Source organism: Scylla paramamosain, chromosome 3 (assembly GCF_035594125.1).
Source record: "Scylla paramamosain isolate STU-SP2022 chromosome 3, ASM3559412v1, whole genome shotgun sequence".
Lineage (NCBI taxonomy): Eukaryota > Metazoa > Arthropoda > Malacostraca > Decapoda > Portunidae > Scylla > Scylla paramamosain.
In genome coordinates this window covers 24,767,929-24,785,043 of record NC_087153.1, presented here as the reverse complement: position 1 = coordinate 24,785,043, position 17,115 = coordinate 24,767,929, and the positions used below count along the sequence as shown (strand labels likewise).

General features: G+C 35.9%; 1 pseudogene; it reads right to left on the bottom strand.

Annotated features, from left to right (window-relative positions):
- Positions 1 to 13,288: 13,288 nt before the first annotated feature.
- On the bottom strand, positions 13,289 to 13,989 carry LOC135093155 (cytochrome c oxidase subunit 1-like; annotated as a pseudogene).
- Between the last annotated feature and the right edge of the window lie 3,126 nt (positions 13,990 to 17,115).

Below are 17,115 nucleotides of genomic sequence, written 5' to 3'. Positions count from 1 at the left end.
AGCAAATGTATGAAGAGGCGTAAAGGTAAAAAAGCAAATAACATAATTATCTTATTTCCACATGAATATACCGTAAATAAATGATACAACAATAATTAATTGTATATCTATACATATCAGTATTTTCTACTCGGTTATAATTAATGACAACGAATTTTTTAAACAAGTAAATATTTTCCAATACCAAAGAGTTTATTGATGAACCTTAACGTATCTCCTGCAAATCAAAACAAATCCCAGTCCCATGTGCTTCCTTTCTCTGGCAAGACCGATTCATTCATTTTCGCAAGTGTTATGGAAAACAAAGAACAAGCGGAATGAAAATTGGACTGTTGATGCAGTTTTCTTGTTGTTAAACTCTGAGCCATCCTTGCTAGCAATGTGTATTAGGCGAGTAGGACAGGGAATAAAACGTGTGAGTCCTAAGACAGCTGGAGCAGAACTAAAGTGTACCACACCTGCTATTTATTTCATTGGCTTCGACACAGATTAAAAATACACAGTGTGAAACCCCAAAACCCCGAACATCTGAGTAACTCAATTGAACCCCGAATAAACCCACCAACGTATCATTATGTTTCGGACCCAACACCCCCACTGAAACTAATGATGGGTATATACAATACAACACACATTAAAACAATACACACTCCTGTTTTAACTATCTACACACCCATAATAACTTTACTGAAATCACAAAGCTTTACTTTAGGTACAGGTTTAGTGAACATATCAGCAATATTTTGATCAGATGGTACATAGTTAAGTTGCACTACACCTCTCTGAACCTCTATCCTAATAAAATGGTATCTAATATCTATGTGCTTTGATCTCTGATGCTGGAGAGGGTTTTCAACTAATTTTATGGCACCTTGGTTATCACAGTGTATAGTACAGCTGTTTATCGAAGTACTTCCTGTCATATCTTCCAGTAATTGCAATAAAAACTTTGCCTCTTGAGTAGCGGCAGACAAGGCCATATACTCAGCTTCACAAGTAGACAGAGCAACTGTTCTCTGTTTTCTAGTCTTCCAAGAGATTAATGGACCCCCACTGGAAAGTTGGAAGCTATACCCGGTAATACTTCTGCGATCTTGTGCATTAGCCCAGTCAGCATCACAATACCCAATCAAATTCAGTGACTCATCTGACTTTTTAAAAGTCAAACATTGATCAATGGTACCTTTCAAATATCTTAATACATGCTTGGCCATAGTGAGATGAGAAGTAGTTGGATTAGTCATATTCTGAGACAATTTAGTTACAATAAAGCACAAATCAGGTCTAGTACATGTCATTACATAGATCAGACTTCCAACTAATCCTCTATACATATTGATATCAGCCAGTTTTGATTCACTAGAACTAATACATACTTTGTTCACATCCATGTTACAAGGAGTATAGGCAGGTTTACAATGTTGCATACCAAATTTCTCAAGGATCTTTTCCACATATTTAGTTTGATTCATTTTAATTACATTATCATCACACACAAACTGTATACCTAGATACCAGGAAATTTTGCCTAGATCTTTCATCCTAAATTTATCACCCAGACTTTCCTTCATGTTCTTCAATTTTGCATCACTGCTGGCCGCAATTATTATGTCATCAACCCAAACTAATACATTGGTTACCTCATCATCAGTAATTCTGGTATAAAGACATGGGTCAGCAAATGACTGAGTTAAACTTAGGTCAACCAAATATGAGTGCAACAGTGAACTCCAATTTCTACCACTTTGTTTGAGACCATACAAGGATTTCTTTAATTTGTACACCAACTTCTCGCCACCATTACCCTCCACACAGAAACCCTTGGGTTGTTCAACATAAATTTCACAATCAATAGGTGCATTTAAGTAGGCAGTTTTTACATCCATTTGATGAACAACCAGGTCATGTTGTACAGCCAACTGCATTAAAGTTCTTACAGATGTGATCCTAGTAGTTGGGGAAAATGTTTCGTGATAATCTATACCTGCCTCCTGAGAGTAACCCTTAGCAACAAAACGAGCCTTGTACCTTGTCTCATTGTTAGGGTTAAACTTCAGGTCATATACCCACCTACTTCCCACAGCTTTTCTACCTTCAGGCAAAGTAGTAAGCTCAAAAGTCTCATTATCCTTTAGAGCTTTCATTTCCAATTCCATAGCTTCTCGCCATTTATCAGAATCAGGAGATGCAATAGCATCTTGATATGTATAAGGTACACTGGCTAGTTTATAGCAATAGTCAACAGTACAATTCACAATACTATCCAAAGCCTCATCCATTTCATCACCAACAATACAGTCACCAAAATATATGGGTTTACGTTTTACTCTTTCTGACCGCCTTAAACACACACTGTCCTCTGTTTGGTTACCAACTTCTGGGCTAGCTTCAGTGTCAGTACTACGTGTTGTAGTCCAGTCACATTCACTACCCCATGCTACATCTGAACTTACATCTACGCTAGGCCTGGTAAATTTGACACATCCAACTTTCCTTACTGTACCAGTCTTTGGAAAATATACAAGGTATGCTGGACTAGACTTATCATAGCCTACAAAAATTCCATCCTCACTTCTGGCATCAAGTTTTTTCTTCTGTTGTACATAGGCATAACATACAGAACCAAAAATGTGCATATTACTAATATTTGGCTTTTTACCTGCAAAAGCCTCGAATGGAGTCTTCTTAATCCTCAGGTTATAACATCTGTTTCTAATGTAAGCAGAGGCCATAACGACATACGTCCACAGAAACTTTGGCAGACCAGACTATTAGTAAACATCTGGCCATTTCAAGAAGAATACGCCAGCCTCTTTCAGCGGTACCATTTTGGTGAGGTGAGTAGGGAGAAGACATTTCATGCTTGATTTTATTTTCCACGAGTAAATCTGCGAATGCATTAGAAGTAAATTCCGTACCTTCATCACTTCTGAGACATTTCACTGAGCCATAGGGAGAAATGTCTGCTATGAAATGCTTAGTTGCCTGTAAGGTGTCACACTTATATTTGAGGAAGTATATCATGATAAGACCGGAGTAAAAAACAAAACTGAGTGCATACTTAAAACCGTCCTTGGCAACAGGATCAATGGGACCAGCTAGGTCACAGTGTACCATATCTAGTTTAGCTTTTGAACGCTCATCAGCTTGTCTGTTTCTAAACTGAGTCATTTTCCCTTTAACACAAATGCCACAATCAAAGTCCTTTTTGTCACTAATTTTCATCCCGTTCACTACACCTTCAAGTTTCAAAATATCACTCACATTACAATGACCGAGAATTTCATGCTACTGTCTCAATGTATAGGACGCCCTATTTGAACACACAGTATTGTTTAAGAAATACAGTCTACCATGCTTAACTATGTCAAACTTTGTACCGTTTGTAGATGTTAACTCTGCAGAATTTGGTTTAAACTCGATTGATGCACCCTTCTCAGTGGCAGCTTGAACCGAGAAAATATCTTGCTTGAAGGAAGGTACATAGAGAGCATTTTCCAGAATTGTTGTATGAACATTACCACAAGAGTCTACAAGGGTAACACAGGCATCACCCTTCTTTTTAACCAGATTATTTGTTCTACTACCATCAGCTAGTTCAATAAAATCTCTCAGGATCAAATTGCTTGTCAAAACACACAAATTTGGAGTCATCATTGATTATATGAGTAGTTGCACCACAGTCCACCATTAACTTGTTAACCACAACACATGATTCAGTCTCTTGATCTCCGAAGCCCCACTTTAAACACAAAACTGTGGCTCTGACTGTCATAATCATCACTATAATCTTTTACGTTCCTGGCAGAGTCTTTACCACTGTTACCCCCCGAACTCTTCCAACAAAACTTCGTATCGTGGGAGTTATTCCTGCAGTTCTCACACCATCTTCTTAAAGTCTGGTTCGGTCTAGAGACACGGCAGTCGACCGATTTGTGACCCTGAAGACCGCACTTGAAACACGTACCACTGAATTTACGAGACTCTATCCTCATCACTCTGTCACTGTCACTTTTGTCGCCGCACGACTTCTCTGTCTCCTCGAAACTTCTGAGAGACACCTTGAACTCAGCAAATGTCAATGCCTTTTCTCTTTCTGTAATTACAGTCATAAATGGCTTGAATTCCGTAGGTAAACCCTTAAGCACCATTGCCACCAACAAGCTGTCACTAATAGTTTCACCAGACGTTTTAAGTGCAGTTGCCGCCGTCTCGGCTCGAATCACATAGTCTGTAACACTCTCGTTTTCTCCCTTAAGCAACGTTGTGAGCTCCGTGTACAGTGATATGACCTTGGGTTTACCTTTCGATAAGTAGTGTTCCCGTAAAATCCTCAGTGCCTCACGTCCATCGTCCTTCGCATCACGCATCACAAGGGATAGACTAAGGTCATCCAGGAACTGAATCAACTCCGCAAATGCCTCGGCATTTTTGGTAACGTCTGCAGCAGTCGTACTTGATGCAGGAGGATCAATCACATTATGCAATTTCTGTAGCCGCATGTAGCCCAAAAACTTCACTTCCCATAACTCGTACTTGCGCTCATCACCGTCAAAATACAGTCTGTTCCTGGGCCCATAACCTGTTAAACTCTGAGCCATCCTTGCTAGCAAAGTGTATTAGGCGAGTAGGACAGGGAATAAAACGTGTGAGTCCTAAGACAGCTGGAGCAGAACTAAAGTGTACCACACCTGCTATTTATTTCATTGGCTTCGACACAGATTAAAAATACACAGTGTGAAACCCCAAAACCCCGAACATCTGAGTAACTCAATTGAACCCCGAATAAACCCACCAACGTATCATTATGTTTCGGACCCAACACTTGTTAACTTGCCTAGTTAACGAAAACAAAACGATATTGAAAGGGAGTTTCTCCCAAAACGCAAGGGTGTAGGATAAGAAACAAGCTTGGAAGGCCATAATACAACAAATCAACGTTGCCTTCCCCCTACACAACCAGTATAATAGAACAAGTCCAGAAGAAATGGAGGAATATAATTATCTTCCCCAAGGCAAACACAAGAGGGTACTGAGTAAAACGGTTAAGTTTTGGATCCTAAGATAGGTTAACACATTTTACTATCATATTTCAAGAGTGATTTGAATGAAAAGTGACATTTTTCTAACAATTCCTGTTGAGGACAATACGATAATTAGACCATATAAATGTGAAATAAATCCTAGGTTATATTGACTTACTCAATACATATTGCCTAGGTCATGATAATTTATTGGTAGCCTATAGTTATTTGTAAGGCTGAATAGTAAGGTATTATGTATCAATAGATTATGAATGAACGTGTGCTTATTTAGTTTTGTGTAACTCTTTATATTGCAATTAAATCTTAGCAAAACAATGAAATAAATCTAAAGATGAATTAAGAAAAATACAATCCAACTGAGTTCTCATAAAGAATTACCAGAAATATTCTTTAATCAAGGTCAATCTCATCCCTTTGATATCTTTGATATCTAAACTTTTTTTTTTTTTTACCATTTTCAGATTGTGTTCCTCTACCCAAGAAACCACTAGATCATACCATACTGCTGCTTGGGGATTTCCCTGGGAAGGGTTCAGGCATAATTCATGGCATAAACCATTCTGGTCATGACATAGGAGATCATGACAATGCCAGTTGGAGGAGACTGTCTTCCAAAAGGTATGGTGAGATTTAAGGCATCTTCTGTTTACATATTGTTGCATGTATATCCGTGTGTATGTGTGTATGTGTATGTATGTCTGTTCGTGAGAGCGTGGGTGTGTTCAGCGAGAGGAGAGCCGGGTGGGGTGTTTATATATATATATATATATATATATATATATATATATATATATATATATATATATATATATATATATATATATATATATATATATATATATATATATATATATATATATATATATATATATATATATATATATATATATATATATATATATGCTAGCGAGAGAATGGTGCAGCCAATCACTATGAACTGACAAACCTGACTATAGTTTGTTGCATATTGTTATGAAAGACCCCTCTTTCTCTCCTCCCTCACCTCACTTCTGCAAGCCTTCTCGCGAGAGATCGGACAGAGCACAGTTCCAGATAGAGAGCACATAAATTCAGTTCAGTCCATCAGAAAGTTTTGATCAGAGACAGAGTCAGTCTTCAGAGAGAGAGAGAGAGAGAGAGAGAGAGAGAGAGAGAGAGAGAGAGAGAGAGAGAGAGAGAGAGAGAGAGAGAGAGAGAGAGAGAGAGAGAGAGAATCAAGTATCGTTACGTCTGTTGTAATCTGTGTCTCGGGTTTATATATATATATATATATATATATATATATATATATATATATATATATATATATATATATATATATATATATATATATATATATATGCTAGCGAGAGAATGGTGCAGCCAATCACTGTGAGCTTACAAACCTGACTATAGTTTGTTGCATATTGTTATGAAAGATCCCCCCTTTCTTTTCTCCCTCACCTTACTTCTGCAAGCCTTCTCGCCGGGCCTCACTCTGCACCAGCCGGCCGAAGGCAAAGAAGACCTGGGAGAGGGGAGAGGGCTGTCGCTGGCACCTACCTTCCCAAGGCACGAGGAGGCTTGAGGAAAGGATTTCCTGCAGCCCATCCATGACAGAAGCATACTGTCCAGCCTGATGGGGAGTCGCTCACTGCGGTCACACACACACACACACACACACACACACACACACACACACACACACACATAAGGGGAAGGAGACGGACACAGTGGCTTTCACTGGACACGCTGTTTATTCACTGAACTGCACAAACACGGCTTACAGTACCTGTCTAGCTCTAGCACGCCATATTATATATATATATATATATATATATATATATATATATATATATATATATATATATATATATATATATATATATATATATATATATATATATATATATATATATATATATATATATATATATATATATATATATATATATATATATATAAGAACATAAGAACATAAGAAATAAGGGAAGCTGCAAGAAGCGACCAGGCTTACACGTGGCACTCCCTGTATGAAACACACTTACCTATTTCCATCTGTTATCCCCATCCATAAACTTGTCTAATCTTCTCTTAAAGCTCTCTAGTGTCCTAGCACTAACTACATGATTACTGAGTCCGTTCCACTCATCTACCACTCTATTTGAGAACCAATTTTTTCCTATCTCCTTCCTAAACCTAAATTTTTCAAGCTTGAACCCGTTATTTCTTGCTCTACCCTGGTTGCTGATCCTAAGAATTTTGCTTACATCTCCCTTGTTATAACCCTTATACCACTTAAAGACTTCTATCAGGTCCCCTCTTAACCTACGTCTCTCTATAGAATGTAAATTTAACAGCTTCAACCTCGCCTCGTAAGGAATACTCCTCATCCTCTGTGTCATTTTAGTCATTCTCCTCTGTACTGATTCTAATAGGCCTATATCTTTCCTGTAATGTGGGGACCAGAACTGCACAGCGTAGTCTAGATGAGGTCTGACCAGCGCCAAGTATAACTTTAATATTACTTCCGGCCTTCTACTTTTAACACTCCCAAAAATGAATCCTAGTACCCTATTTGCCTTGTTTCTGGCTTCTATGGATTGTTTCCCTAGACGGAGTTCAGAGCTAACTATAACTCCTAAATCTTTCTCGTACCCTGTACCTACCAGAGTTTGGTTGTTTAATGTGTACCTATTGTGTGGGTTTCCTCTACCTACGCTAAGCACTTTGCATTTATTGATATTAAATTGCATTTGCCATGTATCCGTCCATTCATTCATTCTATCTAAATCTGCCTGCAAGGCGATGGCATCCGATTCTGACCTAATTAATGTACCTATCTTTGTGCCATCCGCAAATTTACTAACATCACTACTAATTCCACTATCCAAGTCATTGATATATATTAGAAATAACAATGGCCCTAATACTGATCCCTGTATATATATATATATATATATATATATATATATATATATATATATATATATATATATATATATATATATATATATATATATATATATATCAGTCGCATCAGTCATAACAATTATTATTATATATATTCATCATTTATATATTTCATCCCACGTGCCCACATCACCAGCCTCACCTATTTTTAACCTTTTCTCCTTCCTATCGCCCTCTCAAGGGAATACCACACGTTCCTTACATTGCTGCCAGTCCTTAACGAAAACATCTGCATCGCCTTCCTGTCTTCCTCCTAGGTCATTATCGAGAATGACGACCTTCGTGACTGGTTTATTCACTCCATTTACAAGTATTTGATTGGCCATTTTTTCATCTCTGATTCTGAATCCTGATTCATTTTATTTCATATCAATAGAACCTGCACACAGGTAGCTAGAGATCAGTTCACAGAGAGATCGAAGACAGTACAGTTCAGAGAGAGATCGGACAGAGCACAGTTCCAGATAGAGAGCACATAAATTCAGTTCAGTCCATCAGAGAGTTCTGATCAGAGACAGAGTCAGTCTTCAGAGAGAGAGAGAGAGAGAGAGAGAGAGAGAGAGAGAGAGAGAGAGAGAGAGAGAGAGAGAGAGAATCAAGTATCCTTACGTCTGTTGTAATCTGTGTCTCGGTATCATGCATTTGCATCTCTGTCTATCATTAAATCAAGAAGAAATCTTATCAACTTGTGTTTTTTACTCGCACAATCAACCATAAACCAAACCACTATCCACGATCTCCACACTACCAACAATATCCATCGGAGAAGCAGTCAGCCACCACCATCTATTCTGCCATCGTCATATCCAATAACATCCAGTAAGTCAAACAACCAGTGATCTCTGATACAAGTGGTGTGCAGCCTCATTTGTAACAGTGTTGAATCAATCTTATTAGAACAGTGGTGGCAGCGGTAGGATCTAGTTACTACCATACCAAATCCTACTTCAGATCAGTGGTGATAGCCTGAAGTGTCTGTGTATAAGATTAAATCTTTCTCGAAATTAGGAAAAGCAAGGATTGGCACTTGACACAAGGCAGTTTTGAGAAGATTAAAGGCATTTTGTTCCTTTTCAGAATAGTGGTGGCAACGATGTTCTGGGATTAAAGAACACACAAACCCTCGACTCTCTCAAAAATCCAGTACATGCTGAGACATGAGTCGCATCGCAGGTAGGTTGCGAGGCGTTATCATTCATCACTTAGAATCGTGGGTGTTTAAGCTCTAGACGTGACAAGACGTGGTCCAATCCTGCCTGTCCCTCACCATGCTTCAATCCTGGGTCAGCGCAGCCCTATGTGCTCTCTGATGCTCCTGCCTAATCTCCCTGTGGCCACACCTGTCATTACGCCTGTTCCTACTCATCACGCCGCTCCTCTTCACTTCACCTGGTCGCCGTTCCTACTTCTTCCTGAGGTGTGGGTGTCCCATGGCTCCTTCTCCAAGCCACCCCCACCCACTAATCTCTCCCATCTGAGTACTCGCGGTCACGCCTTATCTGGTCAGCTTCCCGGTCCGCAGTACACAATGGGTCGCCGAGCCAGCCGCCACTCCCCTCCCGCCGCCTTCTCAGTGCCGGACACGCCCAAAGTCATCTCTCTACGTCTGCTCCCAGCTGTGGTCTTCGCAGTCATCAGTTCATCACCGCCAAATTTAAGTATTGCATTTGCTTCTGATTATTCTTGTCTTTTCCACTCTTCCTTCTTCTGATATTAAATGGTGTCTATCTATCCATCTATCTATCTATCTATCTATCTATTTATTTATCTATCTATCTCTCTCTCTGTCTGTTTGTCTGTCTGTCTGCTTATCCATCTCCTGCCTATCTGTCTGTCTGTCTATCATTGTATGTATTACTCCCTTCTGTCCTTCATTATTATTTTATTGTTGTCTGTGTTATTCTACTCATCATATTGTTTGCTATTCTGTGTGTTTCATATTTCTGTGTATGTTCTTCACTGATTCTTCGTGTGATTCACGTCTCTTATGAAGGCACGGTCACAGTCTGCACTATCTTCATCATTACCTGCCACGGTGTCTACTGAAAACACCACAACATCTCACATCATCTTTATTCATGAATCTCATCAAACTCCAAATTATACTGAGTCAGCAATAGTGAAAGGAGCTTCAAAATAATCAAAAGCTTGAAGAAGGGAAAAATAAATCCCTAAGATAATTCTTAAATCTAAATTTTGAATAGCTTGCCTATGATTGGATTCTATGATAGCATGGTGGGCCCAGTTTACAGTTGCTCCAGATGATAAGAGAATAGTGGTGTTAGGTAATGGAATTAAATCAAATTAATGGAAAGAAATGGAATGGATTAAAAAGGCTGAATACCAAAAGGTGGTCAATTTATCCCAATGTCAATTGTTGGAGCTAATCTCCTATGGAAGGAAAGCTCAAAAAAAAAAAAAAAGAAAAAAAAAAGAATAGTACTTCAGGAGCAATAAAGAGAATTATTCCTCATCGCAATCCTTTAACTACCACAGAAGTATGAAGACCTTGAAAGGTCCCCTCTCGAGTGATATCTCGTCATCATTGATATATTGTTAGAAGAATAACAACAAATCTTAATAATAAAAGATTTATATTATATTGATTAAATAATTTAATTACGCCTGTAGTTAATACTATAGCTATAATTGAACCAGCCAAAGACCAAGGCCTTATGTCTACTAAGTGATATGGGTGGAAACCGTGAGATGATGTCATTAGTTAATTTCTCTAGTACAAAGAGTTCTCAGAACAGCAAAAACGTAAGATTGAATAATTGCAACGGCAGATTCTGAAGTTAACAACAAAATTTGAGAAAAAAATCAGGATAGAAAGAAGAATTGAGAATGTTATAGATGGGCCAGCATTTCCTAATAAAGTTAAAGAAGATGACCTGCAATTATATTAGCTGCCAGTCAAACAGCCAAAGTACCAGGGCGAATAACGTTCCTAATAGTTTCAATTAAAACTATAAATGGCATAAGAACAGAAGGAGTGCCTTGAGGGACCAAGTGAGCAAATATATGCTGAGTATGATTAATTCAACCTCTAAACATTAAAGTTATTCAAAGGGGTAATGAAAGCCCTAAAGTTATTGCTATATGTCTTGATCTAGTGAAAACATAAGGTAATAACCCTAAAAAATTATTATAAAGAATTAGCGAAAATAGGGCAACAAAAAATATAGTTGAACCTAGAGAATAAGGGGTTAAAAGAGCTTTAAATTCTTTATGAAGAGTAAAAATAATTTCACTTCAGCACAAGGATCATCGTGAAGGAGAAGCCCAATACAGGTAAGGAACAAATAAGAGTCCTAAAAGAGTGGAGATTCAATTCAATGATAAGTTAAAAATTCTTGAAGAAGGTAAAAAAACTGAGAATAAATTAGCTATAATTTTCAAGTAGATTGAGGAGTTATATAGGAATGAGAAACTTTTAAATCAATTTTTTCGAAGGGCTTAAAAAAATAGTTTAAGGATGTAAATGACTAATGTTAATAAAAAGAAAAAGTAAAGATCAAGTCAAAGCAAAGGAGCTATTTTAGGCATTAAGAAATATCTTAAAGAAGATAACTTTAACGTGACAAATTAATATTATATATTTAGCTAATTTCTTGTCACCAGAAGTAGGCGCAATACTATAATAAGTTTAAAAGACCTACACTTACTTTCAGTCATCGGGTGAATCAGAATACGAAGAAATTCAATTTAAGAAGGAATTTGTGTTAACACTTTCAATTACAATAGGCATAAATCTATGATTAGCACCACAGATTTCTGAACATTGACCATAAAATAATCCAGGCCGAGATATTAAGAATCTAGTTTGGTTAAGTCGGCCGGGGATAGCATCTGCTTTAACACCTAAAGTTGGAACAGTTCAAGAATGAATTACATCTGCTGCTGTAATTACAATACGAATTTGTGTATTTATTGGGAGAACGGTTCGATTGTCTACATCTAAGAGGCGGAAGCCTGATGAATTCAGTTCGTTGGTAGGAATCATATAAGAATCAAATTCAACATTAAGAAAGTCGGAGTATTCATAACTTTAGTACCATTGGTGACCAACGGTTTTTAAGTGATGGACGGATTTTTAACTTCATCAAGAAGATATAAGAGTCGAAGGGAGGGCAGGGCAATAATGATTTAAATAATTGAAGGAACTGTGGTTCAAATTAATTCAATAGTCTGATGTTCAAGTATAAATCGATTAATAAGTGAATTTCTGAGAACTGATGCTAATATATAACCTACAAAGGTAATAATTATAATGAGAACAACTATAATATGATCATGGAAGAAAATTAATTGCTCTATTAAGGGGGCAGCTCCATCTTGAAGGCCTAAAAAAAAGTTCATGTTGCCATTAGAAAGGTGTAAAGAAGAGAGTTCTAAAAGAAGAAAAAATCTTCCTGATAGGAGCTTAAATCCTATACATCTATCTGTCATTTTAGAAGTTAGAAATAAATGGGATTTCTATATAAGAATGGTCAGCAGGTGGATACGAGTGATTTCATTCAATTGAGGAAGGAAGAAAAGGAGTGAACAAGACAGGTCGATTAGAAATTAGAGCTTCTCAAATAATAATTATAAAGATTAATATAGCAACAAGGGAATCTATAGATCCTATAGAGGAAACAATATTTCATCTTGTGTAAGCATATGGGTAATCGGGATAACGTCGAGGTATACCGTTAAGTCCTAGGAAGTGCTGAGGAAAGAAGGTAATATTCACACCAATAAATATAATAGAAAAATTTATCTTTATTCATTTAGGGTTAAGAGATAAACCTGTAAAAAGTGGAAATCAGTGGGCAATACCTGCAAAAATACCAAATACAGCTCCTATAGAAAGAACATAATGGAAGTGGGCTGTAACATAGTAAGTGTCATGAAGAATAATATCAATTGATGAATTAGCTAAAACAACACCTGTAAGGCCTCCGACGGTAAATAGGGAAATAAAGCCTGAAGCTCATAATATTGAGGGCCTGTAATTAATTTGCTTTCCGTGGAGGGTTCTAAGTCATCTAAAAATCTTAATACCTATTGGAATAGCAATAATTATTGTGGCTGATGTAAAGTAAGCTCGTGTATCAACATCCATACCTACTGTGAATATATGGTGTGCTCAAACAATGAATCCTAAAATACCAATGGTAATTATAGTGTAGATTTTACATAATGTTCCAAATGATTTTTTTTTTTCCTGATTCTTGCCTAACAATATGTGAAATTATACAGAAAGCTGGTAAAATAAGGATATAAACTTCTGGATGACCAAAGAATCAAAATAAATGTTGGTATAGAACAGGATCTCCACCTCCGGCAGGATCAAAAAAGGATGTATTAAGATTTCGGTCGGTTAGAAGTATAGTAATCGCTCCTGCCAGGACGGGTAAAGATAAGAGCAAGAGAACTGCGGTAATAAAAACCGATCAAACAAATAACGGTATCTGGTCTATTTTCATTCCGAAGGATCGTATATTAATAACGGTTGTTATGAAGTTAACTGCTCCAAGAATTGAAGACACACCCGCTAGATCGAGGGAAAAAAAATACCAAGATCAACTGAGGTCCCTGCGTGGGCAATAGCTGCTGCTAAAGGGGGATAAACGGTTCAACCTGTACCAACTCCTCTTTCTACTAATCCTCTTATTAGAAGAAGAGTTAAAGAGGGAGGTAAAAGTCAAAATCTTATATTATTTATTCGGAGAAATGCAATGTCAGGGGCTTCTAGTATAAGTGGGACTAGTCAATTACCAAATCCTCCAATTATAATTGGTATTACCATAAAGAAAATTATAACAAAAGCGTGTGTGGTAACTACATTATAAATTTGATCGTTACCAATAAGTGTACCTGGCTGTCCTAATTCAGCTCGGATAATTAAACTTAATGAGGTTCCTACTATACCAGATCATGCTCCAAAAATAAAATTTTGTGTACCAATGTCTTTATGATTTGTAGAAAAGAATCATCGTTGCATAATAAGATGGCTGAGTAATATAGGCGTTAGATTGTAAATCTAAAAACTTTCTTATTAAGTTCTATGGTAAAATAAAAATAATATTAGATTGCAAATCTAAAGATGTGTTTAGACACTGGAACTTAGGATTTAAAAGAATTTTTTTTTTTTAAGGCTTTGAAGGCCTTTAGTTTAATATAACTTAAAATCCTAGATTGAAAATGAAATAGGATGCTGTAAAGCTTTTCACGAAGGAGCAAACTATACCGATTATATCAAATTTTATTATCTATTATTTGTGTCCTATTTTCAGATTGTTGTTATCATTATTAGTTTGGAGGGTTATACCCTATGATGTAGGATTAGTAAGATTTAATATAAGAATTATGTTTTTTTTTTTTTTTTTTTTTTTTTTAGGTATAGGAGTTTACAGGGTAATGGTGGCAGGTTGAACATCAAACTGTAAATATTCTTTGTTGGGAAGTTTACGAAGAGTAGCTCAGACTATTTCTTATGAAGTTAGATTAGCTTTAATTTTGCTATCATTTATTGTTTTATTAGGGGGGGGGGGTTTAGATTGGAATTATTTGTTAAGTACCAATGTTATGTTTGATTTATATTTTTATCTTTACCTTTAAGGTTAATTTGATTTGCTTCTTGTTTGGCGGAAACTAATCGAACGCCTTTTTGATTTTGTGGAAGGAGAGTCAGAGTTGGTTTCAGGGTTCAATACAGAGTTTAGAAGAGGGGGGGGTTTGCTTTAAATTTTATAGCAGAATATTCCTGAAATCTTTTTATGAGGGTTCTTTTTGTTATTGTATTCTTAGGGAGAAGTCCTTGCAGTATAATATTTTATTTAAAGTCTATGCTTTTGGCGTTTATTTTTTGTGTGGGTTCGAGGAACGTTACCACGGTTACAGTATGATAAGTTAATACATTTAGCTTGAAAAAGGTTTTTACCAGTTTTATTAATTATTTATTTATTTATTTTTTTTATTGGGGTAAAATCCCTATGTTTTGCAGTGAATCTATAAATATAATTAAAACTATATATTAACTCGATCATTAAGGGAAATCTCTTTTCTGATACTTTCAAAATATCTATTTTTAATAAACTAAATGATGATTTTAGTATTTTGTCTCATCCTATAAGTAAAAGAGGATTAACGATAAAGAGAGAAAAGTAACAGTTAAAATTTGGCCTGTAAGAATATAAGGTTCTTCAACAGGTCGGGGTCCAATTCAGATAAGGATTAATACTAAAACTAGAATTCAAAATATAAGTTGATTAAGAGGGTAAAATGTCAGTCTGCGGAAGTTTGAAGCATGAGTAAAAGGTAAAATTAAAATGATTGCTACTGAGGCAACTAGAGCAATTACTCCTCAAAGCTTGTTTGGAATTGACCGAAAAATAGCGTAAGCAAATAAGAAGTATCATTCTGGCTGAAAATAGGCAGGAGTAACTAATGGATTAGCTCTAATAAAATTATCAGGGTCTCCAAGTAGGTATGGGTTAAGATGAGATAAAACTAGTAAAAGTGTAAACATAACAATTAACCAAACAATGTCTTTATATGTAAAATAGGGATGGAAAGGGATTTTATCTAATTGTCTTGAAACACCTAAGGGGTTATTAGCACCTGACTAATGGAGAAAAAAATATGGATTATAATTATAGCTGCAATAATAAAAGGAAGAACAAAGTGAAAAGTGAAAAATCGAGTAAGTGTGGCGTTATCAACTGAAAACCCACCTGAAATTCATTGAACTAAGTCTGTTCCAATGTAGGGGGATGGCTGAAAAGAGATTAGTAATAACAGTAGCTCCTCAAAATGACATTTGTCCCCATGGAAGAACATACACTAAAAAAGCTGTTGCTATAACTATAAATAAAATCACTACCCCAACTATTCAAGCATGAAAAGTTATGTAGGAACTATAATAAATACATCGGCCAATATGAATGTAAAGGCAAATAAAAAAATATAAAAATGTTGCCCCGTTGGCATGTATGGTCCGGAGAAGTCAGCCATAATTTACGTCTCGACAAATATGGGCCACTCGAGAAAATGCTAGATCAATATGGGCGGTATAATGTATAGCTAAGAATAAGCCAGTAGCAATTTGAATGACTAAACTTAGACCTAATAAGGATCCAAAATTTCAAAAGGTCGAAATGTTTGAAGGAAGGGGTATATCAATTAAAGAATTATTAACAATTTTGAATAAAGGGTGTAATTTTCGTAGAGCTATTGTCATTAAGGAGAAAGAAATTTTTACTACAATTAAAGTCAAAAGTAAATAAAGAATAATAAATAAGGTAAAATTTATTAAGTTAGTACTATAAATTCATCTAATAATAAAAACATTTGATGATTCAAGATTTAATGATGAAAGGGGTAAATTGGTCAAGGTTTCGTTAAATAAGGGATCTCAGAAAGTAGAAAGTGGAATAAAAATCAGGATCAGAAGAACTGAGAAAGAGAGAGTAGAATAAGAAAATGAAAAAGATTCATTTGAAACTAAAGAAGTAACATAAATAAACAGGACTAGTTTATCATAAAGAGGATATAAGAAAATCAGTAAGTGTATGCTATTAATCCAGCTGAAAGTGAGATGAGAATAGTTTGAATCAACAAAGTTAAACCTATGGATAAAGGGTGGACTAGTCGTGTAAACAGTAACGATAAAAGTATAATTAATGGGATAAAAAGTAAACTCATTTCAGAGAATAGTTTAAATAAAATATTAGTTTTGGGAATTAAAGATAAAGAAATATTTCTTTTTCTCTGAAGTTTTAAGAAAGTTATTTTCATTATTGGTTTACAAGACCAAGGTTTTAAGTTAAACTATTAAAACTAATGGTAAGTTTTAGAGGTATAATGATTTTTGTTCCTATAGTTATGATTTTTTGTGGGGTGTGAGGGTTCATTACATATAATAAACATATGTAAAATTATTTATTGAGAAGAGTTCATAATACTTGGTGTTCTAGTTAATAAGGACTCAGTTAACTTTAGTGGGTAGAGAAATCTATTTTTTTTTTTTTTTTTTACGTTGGCCGCATGTGAAGGGTCTTAACTATATTGATTTTGATAGTGGGAAGCCATGGAAATTATGTGTTTAAGAGATCTGATTTGTTTTTAT